Raw genomic sequence first — 15,338 nt, forward strand, 5'->3', positions numbered from 1 at the left:
TGGACAAACAAAACTAGCAAAACTTATCTTTTGCAGACAAGGACTGGCCATATGAGAAATCCAAGGGAAGAATCAAATCCAACCAAGAACATTGACAGCAGGCATGGACTAAAGCCCAGAGCAGGTTTAAATAACAAACCCAGGCAAGGCGATTAGTGAAGGCAGCTGCCACAGCTACCTAACGGAGCAGCAGTTCCACTTGAAACCACCAGAGGGAGCCCAAGGGCAGAACTCGCAAAAATACCATTAGCAACCACAGGAGGGAGCTCCAGAACGGAACTCACAACAGTACCCCCCCCTTGAGGAGGGGTCACCGAACCCTCACCAGAGCTCCCAGGCCGATCAGGACGAGCCAAATGGAAAGCATGAACCAAATCGGGAGCATGAACATATTGGAGGCAACAACCCAAGAATTATCCTCCTGGCCATAACCCTTCCACTTGACCAGATACTGAAGCTTCCGCCTCGAAAAACGACAATCCAAAATCTTCTCTACCACATATTCCAATTCCTCCTCAACCAACACCGGAGCAGGAGGATCAACGGAGGGAACCATAGGTACCACATATCTCCGCAACAAGGATCTATGGAACACATGAATGGAAAAGGAAGCTGGAAGGGCCAAACAAAAAGACACTGGATTGATAATTTCAGAAATCTTATAAGGCCCAATAAAGCGAGGCTTGAACTTAGGGGAAGAAACCTTCATAGGAACATGACGAGAAGACAACCAGACCAAATCCCCAACACGAAGCCGGGGACCAACACACCGACGATGGTTAGCAAAACGCTGAGCCTTCTCCTGAGACAACGTCAAATTGTCCACCACATGAGTCCAAATTTGCTGCAACCTGTCCACCACGGAATCCACACCAGGACAGTCAGAAGGCTCAAGCTGCCCTGAAGAAAAACGAGGATGAAAACCAAAGTTACAAAAAAAAGGCGAAACCAAGGTAGCCGAACTAGCCCGATTATTATGGGCAAACTCGGCCAACGGCAAAAAGGTCACCCAATCATCCTGATCAGCAGACACGAAGCATCTCAAATAGGTTTCCAAGGTCTGATTGGTTCACTCCGTTTGGCCATTTGTCTGAGGATGGAATGCAGAAGAAAAAGACAAATCAATGCCCATTCTAGCACAAAAGGACCGCCAAAACCTAGAAACTAACTGGGAACCTCTGTCAGACACAATATTCTCCGGAATACCATGCAAACGAACCACATGCTGAAAAAATAATGGAACCAAATCAGAAGAGGAAGGCAACTTAGGCAACGGCACCAAATGGACCATCTTATAAAACCGGTCACAAACCACCCAGATGACAGACATCTTCTGAGAAACAGGAAGATCAGAAATAAAATCCATGGAAATATGCGTCCAGGGCCTCTCAGGAATAGGCAAAGGCAAAAGCAACCCGCTGGCATGGGAACAACAAGATTTAGCCCGAGCACAGGTCCCACAGGACTGCACAAACGAACGCACATCCCGCGACAAGGAAGGCCACCAAAAGGACCTAGCCACCAAATCTTTGGTACCGAAAATCCCAGGGTGACCAGCCAACACCGAACAATGAACCTCAGAAATTACCCTACTAGTCCATCTATCAGGAACAAACAATTTCCCCACAGGACAGCGGTCAGGTTTATCAGCCTGAAACTCCTGAAGTACCCGCCGTAAATCAGGGGAGATGGCAGAAAGAATCACCCCCTCCTTGAGGATCCCAGCCGGCTCAAGAACTCCCAGAGAATCAGGCAAAAAACTCCTAGAAAGGGCATCAGCCTTCACATTCTTAGATCCAGGAATATACGAGACCACAAAATCAAAACGTGAGAAAAACAAAGACCACCGAGCCTGTCTAGGATTCAACCGCTTAGCAGACTCGAGGTAAATCAGATTCTTGTGATCAGTCAAGACCACCATGTGATGTTTGGCTCCCTCAAGCCAATGTCGCCACTCCTCAAATGCCCACTTCATAGCCAACAACTCCCGATTGCCGACATCATAATTACGCTCAGAAGACGAAAATTTTCTGGAGAAGAAGGTACAAGGTTTCATCAAAGAGCCATCAGAATTTCTCTGAGACAAAACGGCCCCTGCACCAATCTCAGAAGCATCTACCTCAACCTGAAAAGGGAGAGAAACATCTGGCTGATGCAACACAGGGGCAGAAGTAAAATGACGTTTAAGCTCCTGAAAGGCCTCAACAGCCGCAGAGGACCAATTCACCACATCAGCGCCCTTCCTCGTCAAATCGGTCAGAGGCTTCACCACACTAGAAAAATTAGCAATAAAGCGACGATAAAAATTGGCAAAGCCCAAATATTTCTGAAGGCTCTTTACAGATGTAGGTTGAGTCCAATCATGAATGGCCTGGACTTTAACAGGGTCCATTTCAATAGCCGAGGGAGAAAAAATGAAACCCAAAAAAGAAACCCTCTGAACTCCAAAGAGGCACTTAGACCCCTTCACAAACAACGCATTAGTACGAAGGACCTGAAACACCATCCTAACCTGCTTCACATGAGACTCCCAATCATCGGAGAAAACCAAAATATCATCCAAATACACAATCATAAATTTATCCAGATAATTCCGGAAGATATCATGCATAAAGGACTGAAATACCGATGGAGCATTAGAGAGCCCGAATGGCATTACAAGATATTCAAAATGGCCTTCAGGCGTATTAAATGCTGTTTTCCATTCATCACCTTGTTTAATACGCACAAGATTATACGCCCCTCGGAGGTCGATTTTAGTAAACCAACTAGCACCCTTAATCCGAGCAAACAAATCAGAAAGCAAAGGTAACGGATACTGGAATTTGACAGTGATCTTATTGAGAAGGCGATAATCTATACAGGGTCTCAAGGAGCCATCCTTCTTGGCAAGAAAAAAAAAATCCCGCTCCCAACGGTGACGAAGACGGGCGAATATGCCCTTTCTCCAAAGACTCCTTTACATAACTCCGCATAGCGGCATGCTCTGGCACAGACAGATTGAAAAGTCGGCCCTTAGGGAACTTACAGCCAGGAATCAAATTAATGACACAATCGCAGTCCCTATGAGGAGGCAGGGAACTGGACTTGGGCTCATCAAATACATCCTGGAAATCCGACAAAAACTCATGAACTTCAGAAGAAGGGGACGAGGAAATGGACATCAAAGGAATATCACTATGTATCCCCTGACAACCCCAACTAGTCACAGACATAGATCTCCAATCCAGCACTGGATTATGTTCCTGTAACCATGGAAAACCCAGCACAACAACATCATGCAAATTATGCAACACCAAAAAACAAATATTTTCCTGATATGCTGGAGCCATGCACATGGTTAACTGTGTCCAGTACTGAGGTTTATTCTTGGCCAATGGCGTAGCATCAATCCCCCTCAAGGGAATAGGACTCTGCAAAGGTTCCAAGGAAAAACCACAGCGCTTGGCAAATTCTAAGTCCATTAAGTTCAGGGCAGCGCCAGAATCCACAAATGCCATAACAGAAAAGGACGACAATGAGCAAATCAGGGTAACAGACAAGAGAAATTTAGGCTGCACAGTACTTATGGTAACAGACCTAGGGACCCTCCTAGTACGCTTAGGGCAGTCAGAAATAGCATGAGCTGAATCACCACAGTAAAAACACAGGCCATTCTGACGTCTGAATTTCTGCCTTTCTGCTCTAGTCAAAATCCTATCACATTGCATAGGCTCAGGACTTTGCTCAGAGGACACTGCCATATAGTGCACCGCCTTGCGCTCACGCAAGCGCCGATCAATCTGAATAGCTAGAGACATAGATTCGCTCAAACCGGTAGGCGTAGGAAAGCCCACCATAACATCTTTAATGGTTTCAGAAAGACTTTTTCTGAAAATAGCAGCCAGCGCCTCTTCATTCCATTTAGTGAGCACAGACCATTTTCTAAATTTCTGGCAATATAACTCTGCCGCTTCCTGACCCTGACACAGGGCCAACAGTGTTTTCTCAGCATGCTCTACAGAGTTAGGTTCGTCATACAACAATCCGAGCGCCTGAAAGAATGCATCTACATTCAATAATGCCGGATTCCTTGTTTCAAGAGCAAATGCCCAGTCTTGAGGATCACCACGCAGTAAGGATATGATGATTTTCACTTGCTGAATGGGATCACCAGAAGAACGGGGTTTCAAAGCAAAAAACAATTTGCAGCTATTTTTAAAGTTCAAAAACTTGGATCTGTCCCCAAAAAACAAATCAGGAGTAGGAATTCTTGGCTCTAGAGCCGGAGTCTGAACAATATAATCTTGGATACTCTGGACTCTTGCAGCAAGTTGATCCACACGAGAAAACAAACCCTGAACCTCCATACCAGAGCATATATCCAGCACCACCTAGATATCAAGAGGAAAAAAGAAGACAGAACAGAGCACAGAAAAAAAAATGGTTCAGAACTCTTCTTTTTTTCCTTCTTTTGAGATGCATTCAATTCATTCTTGGCCTGCTGTACTGGTATGACCTGATTTGGGCCTGTCACTGGGCAACACAGACTTTCAACTACCTCCAAAGGTTTTCTGTGGAGTTAAGATCTGTAGACTGGCTAGGCCACTCCAGGACCTTCATATGCTTCTTACGAAGCCATTCCTTCATTGCCCTGGCGGTGTGCTGGGGATCTGTAATGACCTGGTGGTTAAGAGGCCACACTGAAATGACCTGGTGGCTAAAACGCAACATGGAACGAGCTCTGAGAAGGTGGTATCTCTACTGACCGCAGTCCCTAATCCTAACAACACAACTAGAAATAGCCGTGGGATGTTCCTGACACTCCCTAGACACCTCGTCACAGCCTCAGATATAACTACACCTAAAGAAGGAAATAGAAAGCTATCTTGCCTCAGAGAAACCTCCAAAAGGAAAGACAGACCCCCACAAATATTGACTGTGAAAGGAGAGGGAAATGACGAACACAGAAATGAAATTAGATTTCAGCAAAGGGAGGCCAAAACTAAACTAGATAGACAGAGAGCAAAGGATACTGTGCGGTCAGTATTAAAAACTACAAAATCCACACAGAGTTTACAAAAATGAACTCCACACCGACTCACGGTGTGGAGGGGCAAATCTGCTTTCCCAGAGCTTCCAGCTAGCCTGAATAAGACATAGTGACAAGCTGGACAAAAGAGACAAAATGCAAGGCAATAGAGTCCAAGCAAATGGACAAACAAAACTAGCAAAACTTATCTTTTGCAGACAAGGACTGGCCATATGAGAAATCCAAGGGAAGAATCAAATCCAACCAAGAACATTGACAGCAGGCATGGACTAAAGCCCAGAGCAGGTTTAAATAACAAACCCAGGCAAGGCGATTAGTGAAGGCAGCTGCCACAGCTACCTAACGGAGCAGCAGTTCCACTTGAAACCACCAGAGGGAGCCCAAGGGCAGAACTCGCAAAAATACCATTAGCAACCACAGGAGGGAGCTCCAGAACGGAACTCACAACAGGGATCATTATCATGCTGAAAGACCCATCTATGTTTCAACTTCAGTGCCCTTGCTGATGGAAGGAGGTTTGCACTCAAAATCTCCTGATACATGGCCTCATTCATTCCTTCATGTACACGGATCACTCATCCTGGTCTCTTTGCAGAGAAACCGCCCCAAAGCATGATGTTGCCACCCCCATGATTCACAGTAGGTATGATGTTCTTTGGATGGAACTCAGCATTCTGTCTTCTCCAAACATGACAAGTTTTGTTTCTACCAAACAGTTCTACTTTGGATTCATCATACCATATGGCATTCTTCCAATACTCTTCTGGATAATCCAAATGCTCTCTAGCAAGCTTCAGATGGGCACATACATGTACTGGCTTAAGCAGGGGGAAACATGTGGCACTACAGGATCTGAGTCCCTGGTGGTGTAGTGTGTTACTGATGTTAGCCTTTGTTACGATGGTCCCAGCTCTATGCAGATCATTCATCAAGTCCCCCACATGTGGTTCTGGGATTTTTGCTCACCGTTCTTGTGATCATTTTGACCTCACGGGGTGAGATCTTGCGTGGAGCCCCAGATCGAGGGAGATTATTAGTGGTCTTGTATGTCTTCCATTTTCTTATTGCTCCCACAGTTGATTTCATCACACCAAGCTGCTTGCCTCTTGCAGATTCAGTCTTCCCAGCCTGATGCAGGGCTACAATTTTATTTCTGATGTCCTTTGACAGCTCTTTTGGTCTTCACTATAGTGGAGTTTGGAGTGTGACTGTTTGAGGTTATGGACAGGTTTCTATTATACTGATAATACGCTCAAACAGGTGCCATTACTACAGGTAATGAGTAGAGGACAGAGGAGCCTCTTAAAGAAGAAGTTACAGGTCTGTGAGAGCCAGAAATCTTGCATGTTTTAGGTGACCAAATGCTTTTCCACCATATTTTGCAAAATAATTCTTGCCAAACCAGACAAGGTTATTTTCTGGATTTATTTTCTCATTCTGACTCTCAGGCCGGCGTCACACACAGCGTAAAACAATACGGTCCGTATATTACAGCCTTAATACGCTGAAAAGTCCCCAAAATAGTGGTCCGTAGCTCCTCCGCAGGCAGGGTGTGTCAGCGTTTTTTGCGCATGGCATCCTCCGTATGTAATCCGTATGGCATCCGTACTGCGTGTTTTTCTCGCAGGCTTGCAAAACCAACATACCGCTATAGAAGGGATCCATGTGTCACCAAAAATATATATATATATACTGTATATATATGTATATATATATATATATATATATATATATATCAGTAGACACACACATATATATATATATATATGTATATATATATATATATATATACAGTTAGGGCCAGAAATATTTGGACAGTGACACAATTTTCGCGAGTTGGGCTCTGCATGCCACCACATTGGATTTGAAATGAAACCTCTACAACAGAATTCAAGTGCAGATTGTAACGTTTAATTTGAAGGGTTGAACAAAAATATCTGATAGAAAATGTAGGAATTGTACACATTTCTTTACAAACACTCCACATTTTAGGAGGTCAAAAGTAATTGGACAAATAAACATAACCCAAACAAAATATTTTTATTTTCAATATTTTGTTGCAAATCCTTTGGAGGCAATCACTGCCTTAAGTCTGGAACCCATGGACATCACCAAACGCTGGGTTTCCTCCTTCTTAATGCTTTGCCAGGCCTTTACAGCCACAGCCTTCAGGTCTTGCTTGTTTGTGGGTCTTTCCGTCTTAAGTCTGGATTTGAGGAAGTGAAATGCATGCTCAATTGGGTTTAGATCTGGAGATTGACTTGGCCATTGCAGAATGTTCCACTTTTTGGCACTCATGAACTCCTGGGTAGCTTTGGATGTATGCTTGGGGTCATTGTCTATCTGTACTAGGAAGCGCCGTCCAATCAACTTTGCAGCATTTGGCTGAATCTGGGCTGAAAGTATATCCCGGTACACTTCAGAATTCATCCAGCTACTCTTGTCTGCTCTTATGTCATCAATAAACACAAGTGACCCAGTGCCATTGAAAGCCATGCATGCCCATGCCATCACGTTGCCTCCACCATGTTTTACAGAGGATGTGGTGTGCCTTGGATCATGTGCCGTTCCCTTTCTTCTCCAAACTTTTTTCTTCCCATCATTCTGGTACAGGTTGATCTTTGTCTCATCTGTCCATAGAATACTTTTCCAGAACTGAGCTGGCTTCTTGAGGTGTTTTTCTGCAAATTTAACTCTGGCCTGTCTATTTTTGGTATTGATGAATGGTTTGCATCTAGATGTGAACCCTTTGTATTTACTGTCATGGAGTCTTCTCTTTACTGTTGACTTAGAGACAGATACACCTACTTCACTGAGAGTGTTCTGGACTTCAGTTGATGTTGTGAACGGGTTCTTCTTCACCAAATTAAGTATGCGGCGATCATCCACCACTGTTGTCATCCGTGGACGCCCAGGCCTTTTTGAGTTCCCAGTCAATTCCTTTTTTCTCAGAATGTACCCAACTGTTGATTTTGCTACTCCAAGCATGTCTGCTATCTCTCTGATGGATTTTTTATTTTTTTTCAGCCTCAGGATGTTCTGCTTCACCTCAATTGGGAGTTCCTTTGACCGCATGTTGTCTGCTTACAGCAACAGCTTCCAAATGCAAAACCACACACCTGGAATCCACCCCTGACCTTTTAACTACTTCATTGATTACAGGTTAACGAGGGAGACGCCTTCAGAGTTAATTGCAGCCCTTAGAGTCCATTGACCAATTACTTTTGGTCCCTTGAAAAAGAGGACGCTATGCATTACAGAGCTATGATTCCTAAACCCTTTCTCCGATTTGGATGTGGAAACTATCATATTGCACTTTCAGCCCATATTATATATATAATTGTATTTCTGAACATGTTTTTGTAAACAGCTAAAATAACAAAACTTGTGTCACTGTCCAAATATTTCTGGCCCTAACTGTATATATATATATTTCTTCCAGCGCGAGATAGCTTTAAAGCCGGTAATTGAATTGAATTACCGGCTTTTGCTCTCTCCTCCCTAAACCCGACATGATTTGAGACATGGTTTACATACAGTAAACCATGTCATATCACCTTTTTTTTGCATATTCCACACTACTAATGTTAGTAGTGTGTATATGCAAAATTTGGCCGTTCTATCTACTAAATTAAAGGGTTAAATGGCGGAAAAAATTGGCGTGGGCTCCCGCGCACTTTTCTCCGCCAGAGTAGTAAAGCCAGTGACTGAGGGCAGATATTAATAGCCTGGAGAGGGTCCACGGTTATTGGCCCCCCCTGGCTAAAAACACCTGCCCCCAGGCACCCCAGAAAAGGCACATCTGGAAGATGCGCCTATTCTGGCACTTGGCCACTCTCTTCCCATTCCCGTGTAGCGGTGGGATATGGGGTAATGAAGGGTTAATGCCACCTTGCTATTGTAAGGTGACATTAAGCCAAATTAATAATGGAGAGGCGTCAATTATGACACCTATCCATTATTAATCCAATACTAGTAAAGGGTTAAAAAAATACACAAACACATTATTAAAAATTATTTTAATGAAATTAAAACAAAGGTTGTTGTAATATTTTATTCAACGCCCAATCCAATCACTGAAGACCCTCGTTCTGTAACAAAAAAAAACATATAAGATTATAAGATGCATTTTCCCCCCAAATTTGGGGTGAAAATGGGGGTGCATATTATAATGCTGATATACCTTACTGGCCGCGGTGGAGCAGGGTCCCAGGGTCGCTGCTGGAGGAGGCAAGAGTGGTGCTGGGGCTCTGTCAACATTTTGTGAAAGCCCAGAGCCCCTGCACTTACACGGTTTACTATGCGGTGGACTCCAGGAAAATGGCTGCCGGGGGCGGCGCACATTCATATGGAGATATCATCACCAAGATCTCGGGAGATGTGATCTCAGCCCCCTGCACCACCGAACACCCGCAGCAGCGCCCATCCGAACACCCCCTCATCCCAGCCTGCGGCCTGCAGCAATGCTCCACTCTTGCCTCCTCCAGCAGCGACCCTGGGACCCCGCTTCACCGCAGCCACCACCCCCGGTAAGCAATAAGATGCATTGATTATAAGAAGCACCACCATTTTGTTTTAAAAGATTTGGTTTTTTTTCCTATTTTTGTCCTCAAAATTTGGATTTTGGGTTGTGTTTTATAATCCGGTGTTCATTTAGCCCTACATTTTTAATTTTCACAAGTGTGGCAGGAGACAAAATGGACCCTACAATATATTATGCAATTTCTCCTCAGTATCCTGACACCCTATATCTGGTTTCAAACCACTTTTTGGGCAAACAATAGGGCTTGGAAATGAAAGAGCGCTATTTGCTGGAACAGAATATTTAAAGCCTTGTTACATTAGATGAATCCCTGACATGTTAAACAGCAGAGACTCCCCAAAAAGTAACCCATTTTTTTAACCCCTTCCCGACCCATGACGCCACGTAGGCGTCATGAAAGTCGGTGCCAATCCGACCCATGACGCCTATGTGGCGTCATGGAAAGATCGCGTCCCTGCAGGCCGGGTGAAAGGGTTAACTCCCATTTCACCCGATCTGCAGGGACAGGGGGAGTGGTAGTTTAGCCCAGGGGGGGTGGCTTCACCCCCTCGTGGCTACGATCGCTCTGATTGGCTGTTGAAAGTGAAACTGCCAATCAGAGCGATTTGTAATATTTCACCTATTATAACGGGTGAAATATTACAATCCAGCCATGGCCGATGCTGCAATATCATCGGCCATGGCTGGAAATACTTATGTGCCCCCACCCCACCGATCGCCCCCCCAGCCCCCCGATCTGGCCGGTACACTGCTCCGGCTTCCCTCAGTACAGGGCTCCGCTCCCCCCCGTGCTCTTGTCCGCTCCCCCCGTGCTCCAATCACCCCCCCGTGCTCCAATCACCTCCCCTGCACTCCGATCCACCCCCCCGGTGCTCCGTTCCACCCTCCCGTGCTCCATTCCAGCCCCCCCCGTGCTCCGTTCCACGCCCCCCGTGCTCCGTTCCACCCCTCCCGCGCTCCGATTCCCCCCCCGTGCTCCGATCCCCCCCCCCGTGGTCCCCCCCCACCCCATCATACTTACCGATCCAGCCGGGGTCCCGTCCGTCTTCTCCCTGGGCGCCGCCATCTTCCAAAATGGCGGGCGCATGCGCAGTGCGCCCGCCGAATCTGCCGGCCGGCAGTTTCGTTCCAAAGTGCATTTTGATCACTGAGATATAATCTATCTCAGTGATCAAAATAAAAAAAATAATAAATGACCCCCCCCCCTTTGTCACCCCCATAGGTAGGGACAATAAAAAAATAAAGAAATTTTTTTTTTCCACTAATGTTAGAATAGGGTTAGGGGTAGGGTTAGGGGTACGGTTAGGGTTAGGGGTAGGGTTAGGGGTAGGGTTAGGGCTAGGGTTAGGGTTAGGGCTAGGGTTAGGGCTAGGGTTAGGGTTAGGGGTAGGGTTAGGGCTAGGGTTAGGGTTTCGGTATGTGCACACGTATTCTGGTCCTCTGCGGATTTTTCCGCTGCGGATTTGATAAATCCGCAGTGCTAAACTGCTGCGGATTTATGGCGGATTTACCGCGTTTTTTCTGCGCATTTCACTGCGGTTTTACAACTGCGATTTTCTATTGGAGCAGTTGTAAAACCGCTGTGGAATCTGCACAAAGAAGTGACATGCTGCGGAATGTAAACCGCTGCGTTTCCGTGCAGTTTTTCCGCAGCATGTGTACAGCGATTTTTGTTTCCCGTAGGTTTACATTGAACTGTAAACTCATGGGAAACTGCTGCGGATCCGCAGCGTTTTCCGCAGCGTGTGCACATACCTTTAGAATTAGGCTATGTGCACACGGTGCGGATTTGGCTGCGGATCCGCAGTGGATTGGCCGCTGCGGATTCGCAGCAGTGTTCCATCAGGTTTACAGTACCATGTAAACATATGAAAAACCAAATCCGCTGTGCCCATGGTGCGGAAAATACCGCGCGGAAACGCTGCGTTGTACTTTCCGCAGCATGTCAATTCTTTGTGCGGATTCCGCAGCGTTTTACACCTGTTCCTCAATAGGAATCCGCAGGTGAAATCCGCACAAAAAACACTGGAAATCCGCGGAAAATCCGCAGGTAAAGCGCAGTGCCTTTTACCCGCGGATTTTTCAAAAATGGTGCGGAAATATCTCACACGAATCCGCAACGTGGGCACATAGCCTTAGGGTTAGGGTTGGAATTAGGGTTGTGGTTAGGGTTGGAATTAGGGTTGTGGCTACAGTTGGGATTAGGGTTAGGGGTGTGGGGGGGTTAGTGTTGGAGTTAGAATTGAGGGGTTACCACTGTTTAGGCACATCAGGGGTCTCCAAACGCAACATGGCGCCACCATTGATTCCAGCCAATCTCGTATTCAAAAAGTCAAATGGTGCTCCCTCACTTCCGAGCCCTGACGTGTGCCCAAACAGTGGTTTACCCCCACATATGGGGTACCAGCATACTCAGGACAAACTGCGCAACAATTACTGGGGTCCAATTTCTCCTGTTACCCTTGTGAATCTAAAAAAATGCTTGCTAAAACATAATTTTTGAGGAAAGAAAAATGATTTTTTATTTTCACGGCTCTGCGTTTTAAACGTCTGTGAAGCACTTGGGGGTTCAAAGTGCTCACCACATATCTAGATAAGTTCCTTGGGGGGTCTAGTTTCTAAAATGGGGTCACTTGTGGGGGTTTCTACTGTTTAGGCACATCAGGGGCTCTGCAAACGCAACGTGACACCCGCAGACCATTCCATCAAAGTCTGCATTTCAAAAGTCACTACTTCCCTTCTGAGCCCCGACGTGTGCCCAAACAGTGGTTTACCCCCACTCATGGGGTATCAGCGTACTCAGGAGAAACTGGACAACAACTTTTGGGATCCAATTTCTCCTGTAACCCTTGGGAAAATAAAAAATTCTGGGCTAAATAATTATTTTTGAGGAAAGAAAACGTATTTATTATTTTCACGGCTCTGCATTATAAACTTCTATGAAGCACTTGGGGGTTCAAAGTGCTCACCACACATCTAGATAAGTTCCTTTCGGGGTCTAGTTTCCAAAATGGGGTCACTTGTGGGGGGTTTCTACTGTTTAGGCACATCAGAGGCTCTGCAAACGCAACGTGACGTACTCGGGAGAAATTGCCCAACAAATTTTATGATCCATTTTATCCTACTGCCCATGTGAAAATGAAAAAATTGAGGCGAAAAGAATTTTTTTGTGAAAAAAAAGTACTTTTTCATTTTTACAGATCAATTTGTGAAGCACCTGAGGGTTTAAAGTGCTCACTAGGCATCTAAATAAGTTCCTTGGGGGGTCTAGTTTCCAAAATGGGGTCACTTGTGGGGGAGCGCCAATGTTTAGGCACGCAGGAGCTATCCAAATGCGACATGGTGTCCGCTAACGATGGAAATAATTTTTCATTCAAAAAGTCAAATGGCGCTCCTTCCCTTCCGAGCCTTACCATGTGCCCAAACAGTGGTTTACCCCCACATGTGAGGTATTGGTGTACTCAGGAGAAATTGCCCAACACATTTTAGGATCCATTTTATCCTGTTGCCCATGTGAAAATGAAAAAATTGAGGCAAAAAGAATTTTTTTGTGAAAAAAAAGTACTTTTTCATTTTTACGGATCAATTTGTGAAGCACCTGGGGGTTCAAAGTGCTCACTATGCATCTAGATAAGTTCCTTGGGGCGTCTAGTTTCCAAAATGGGGTCACTTGTGGGGGAGCTCCAATTTTTAGGCACACGGGGGCTCTCCAAACGTGACATGGTGTCCGCTAAAGAGTGGAGCCAATTTTTGATTCAAAATGTCAAATGGCGCTCCTTCCCTTCCAAGCCCTGCCGTGCGCCCAAACAGTGGTTTACCCCCACATATGAGGTATCAGCGTACTCAGGACAAATTGGACAACAACTTTCGTGGTTCAGTTTCTCCTTTTACCATTGGGAAAATAAAAAAATTGTTGCTAAAAGATCATTTTTGTGACTAAAAAGTTAAATGTTCATTTTTTCCTTCCATGTTGCTTCTGCTGCTGTGAAGCACCTGAAGGGTTAATAAACTTCTTGAATGTGGTTTTGTGCACCTTGAGGGGTGCAGTTTTTAGAATGGTGTCACTTTTGGGTATTTTCAGCCATATAGACCCCTCAAACTGACTTCAAATGTGAGGTGGTCTCTAAAAAAAATGGTTTTGTAAATTTCGTTGTAAAAATGAGAAATCGCTGGTCAAATTTTAACCCTTATAACTTCCTAACAAAAAAAAATTTTGTTTCCAAAATTGTGCTGATGTAAAGTAAACATGTGGGAAATGTTATTTATTAACTATTTTGTGTCACATATCTCTCTGGTTTAACAGAATAAAAATTCAAAATGTGAAAATTGCGAAATTTTCAAAATTTTCGCCAAATTTCCGTTTTTATCACAAATAAACGCAGAATTTATTGACCTAAATTTACCACTAACATGAAGCCCAATATGTCACGAAAAAACAATCTCAGAACCGCTAGGATCCGTTGAAGCGTTCCTGAGTTATTACCTCATAAAGGGACACTGGTCAGAATTGCAAAAAACGGCAAGGTCTTTAAGGTCAAAATAGGCTGGGTCATGAAGGGGTTAAACTACAACACCTATTAATTAATTAATTAATTAATTAATTAATCTAAGGGTGTACTGAGCATTTTTAACCCACATGTGCTTAACAGAATTTTTTGACACTGGGATGTAGAAATGAAAAGTACTTTTTTAATCCACTAAATAATGCTTTAGAACCAAATTTTTCATTTTTACAAGGGGTAATAAAAGATGTCTCTCAAATTACATTAAGCAATTTCGGCTAAATATGGCAAAACCCCATATGTGGTCAGAAACTTCTTTGGATACGCGGCAGGGCTCAAAAGGGAAGAGCGTTATTTGTCTTATGGATAGCAATTTTGGTTGGAATATATTGTTGACAATAATGCAGAAAACCCCCAAAAGATATTCTGTTTTGGAAATTACTCCCTTCAAGTAATTCATCTAGTAGTTTAGTGAACAGTTTGAACACCCAGATGCTTCACAGAATTGTATAACATTTTTCCTTTTTTATAACATTGGTAAACTGAAAAAGTGTGTTTTTTTCAGTAAAATGTTGCTTTAGTTTCACATTTTTCATTTGCTCAAGGGTTAACCTAAGAAAAAGAAATTCACATTTCCTTAGGATGCTAATACCTCCTATATGGTCAGAAACTACTGTTTGGCCACATATCCAGGCTCAAAAGTCAAGGATCGTCATTTTGGAGTTCAGAGTTTACTGGAATGGTTTGTGGGTGTCCTGGCACATAAAGGACTCTGCTGATGTGACATAACATCTGTCACGGGTTTACTGTGACAGATGGGAGCCAGAAGACCGCAGCATCTGATTTCTCCTACTTCTGCACTGTTTAGAAGCACTTAACTTCATATTAAATGGTGGAGGTTTCTTTCAGCAGTATAGTGGTTAATCTGCTCAGTTGAGAGGTCTTGGAAGCTTTCCTATATTAAGGTTCTCAGCTGTTCACTATTAGCCACTCCCATCTATATAATCTGGTCCCTGGCAAGCACTCATTGCCAGAGGTATCTTATTCTGCATTGTTTGGAGAAGGTGGTTTATGGTTGTTGTTTAAGAAGGCCTTTGGTAGATTTATCTGAGACTGTTGCTAGGTTTTGAGTGTGTGCTAATTTCCCTTCTCCTACTTTTGTTTTACCCCATCCTCCATTACCCATTGTTTACTTCTGTTGTCTGTGTGAGTATATTTATGTGATTGGTATTTTTCTTTATCCCTGTTGGTATTACCTTGT

General features: G+C 44.3%; 1 protein-coding gene across 2 annotated transcripts in view; it reads left to right on the forward strand.

Moving 5' to 3' along the window:
• The window catches only part of GALK2 (galactokinase 2), a 507,611-nt gene that overhangs the window by 326,062 nt on the left and 166,211 nt on the right, over positions 1–15,338 (forward strand). The window lies entirely within an intron of this gene.

Source organism: Ranitomeya imitator, chromosome 4 (assembly GCF_032444005.1).
Source record: "Ranitomeya imitator isolate aRanImi1 chromosome 4, aRanImi1.pri, whole genome shotgun sequence".
In the NCBI taxonomy this organism is placed as follows: domain Eukaryota; kingdom Metazoa; phylum Chordata; class Amphibia; order Anura; family Dendrobatidae; genus Ranitomeya; species Ranitomeya imitator.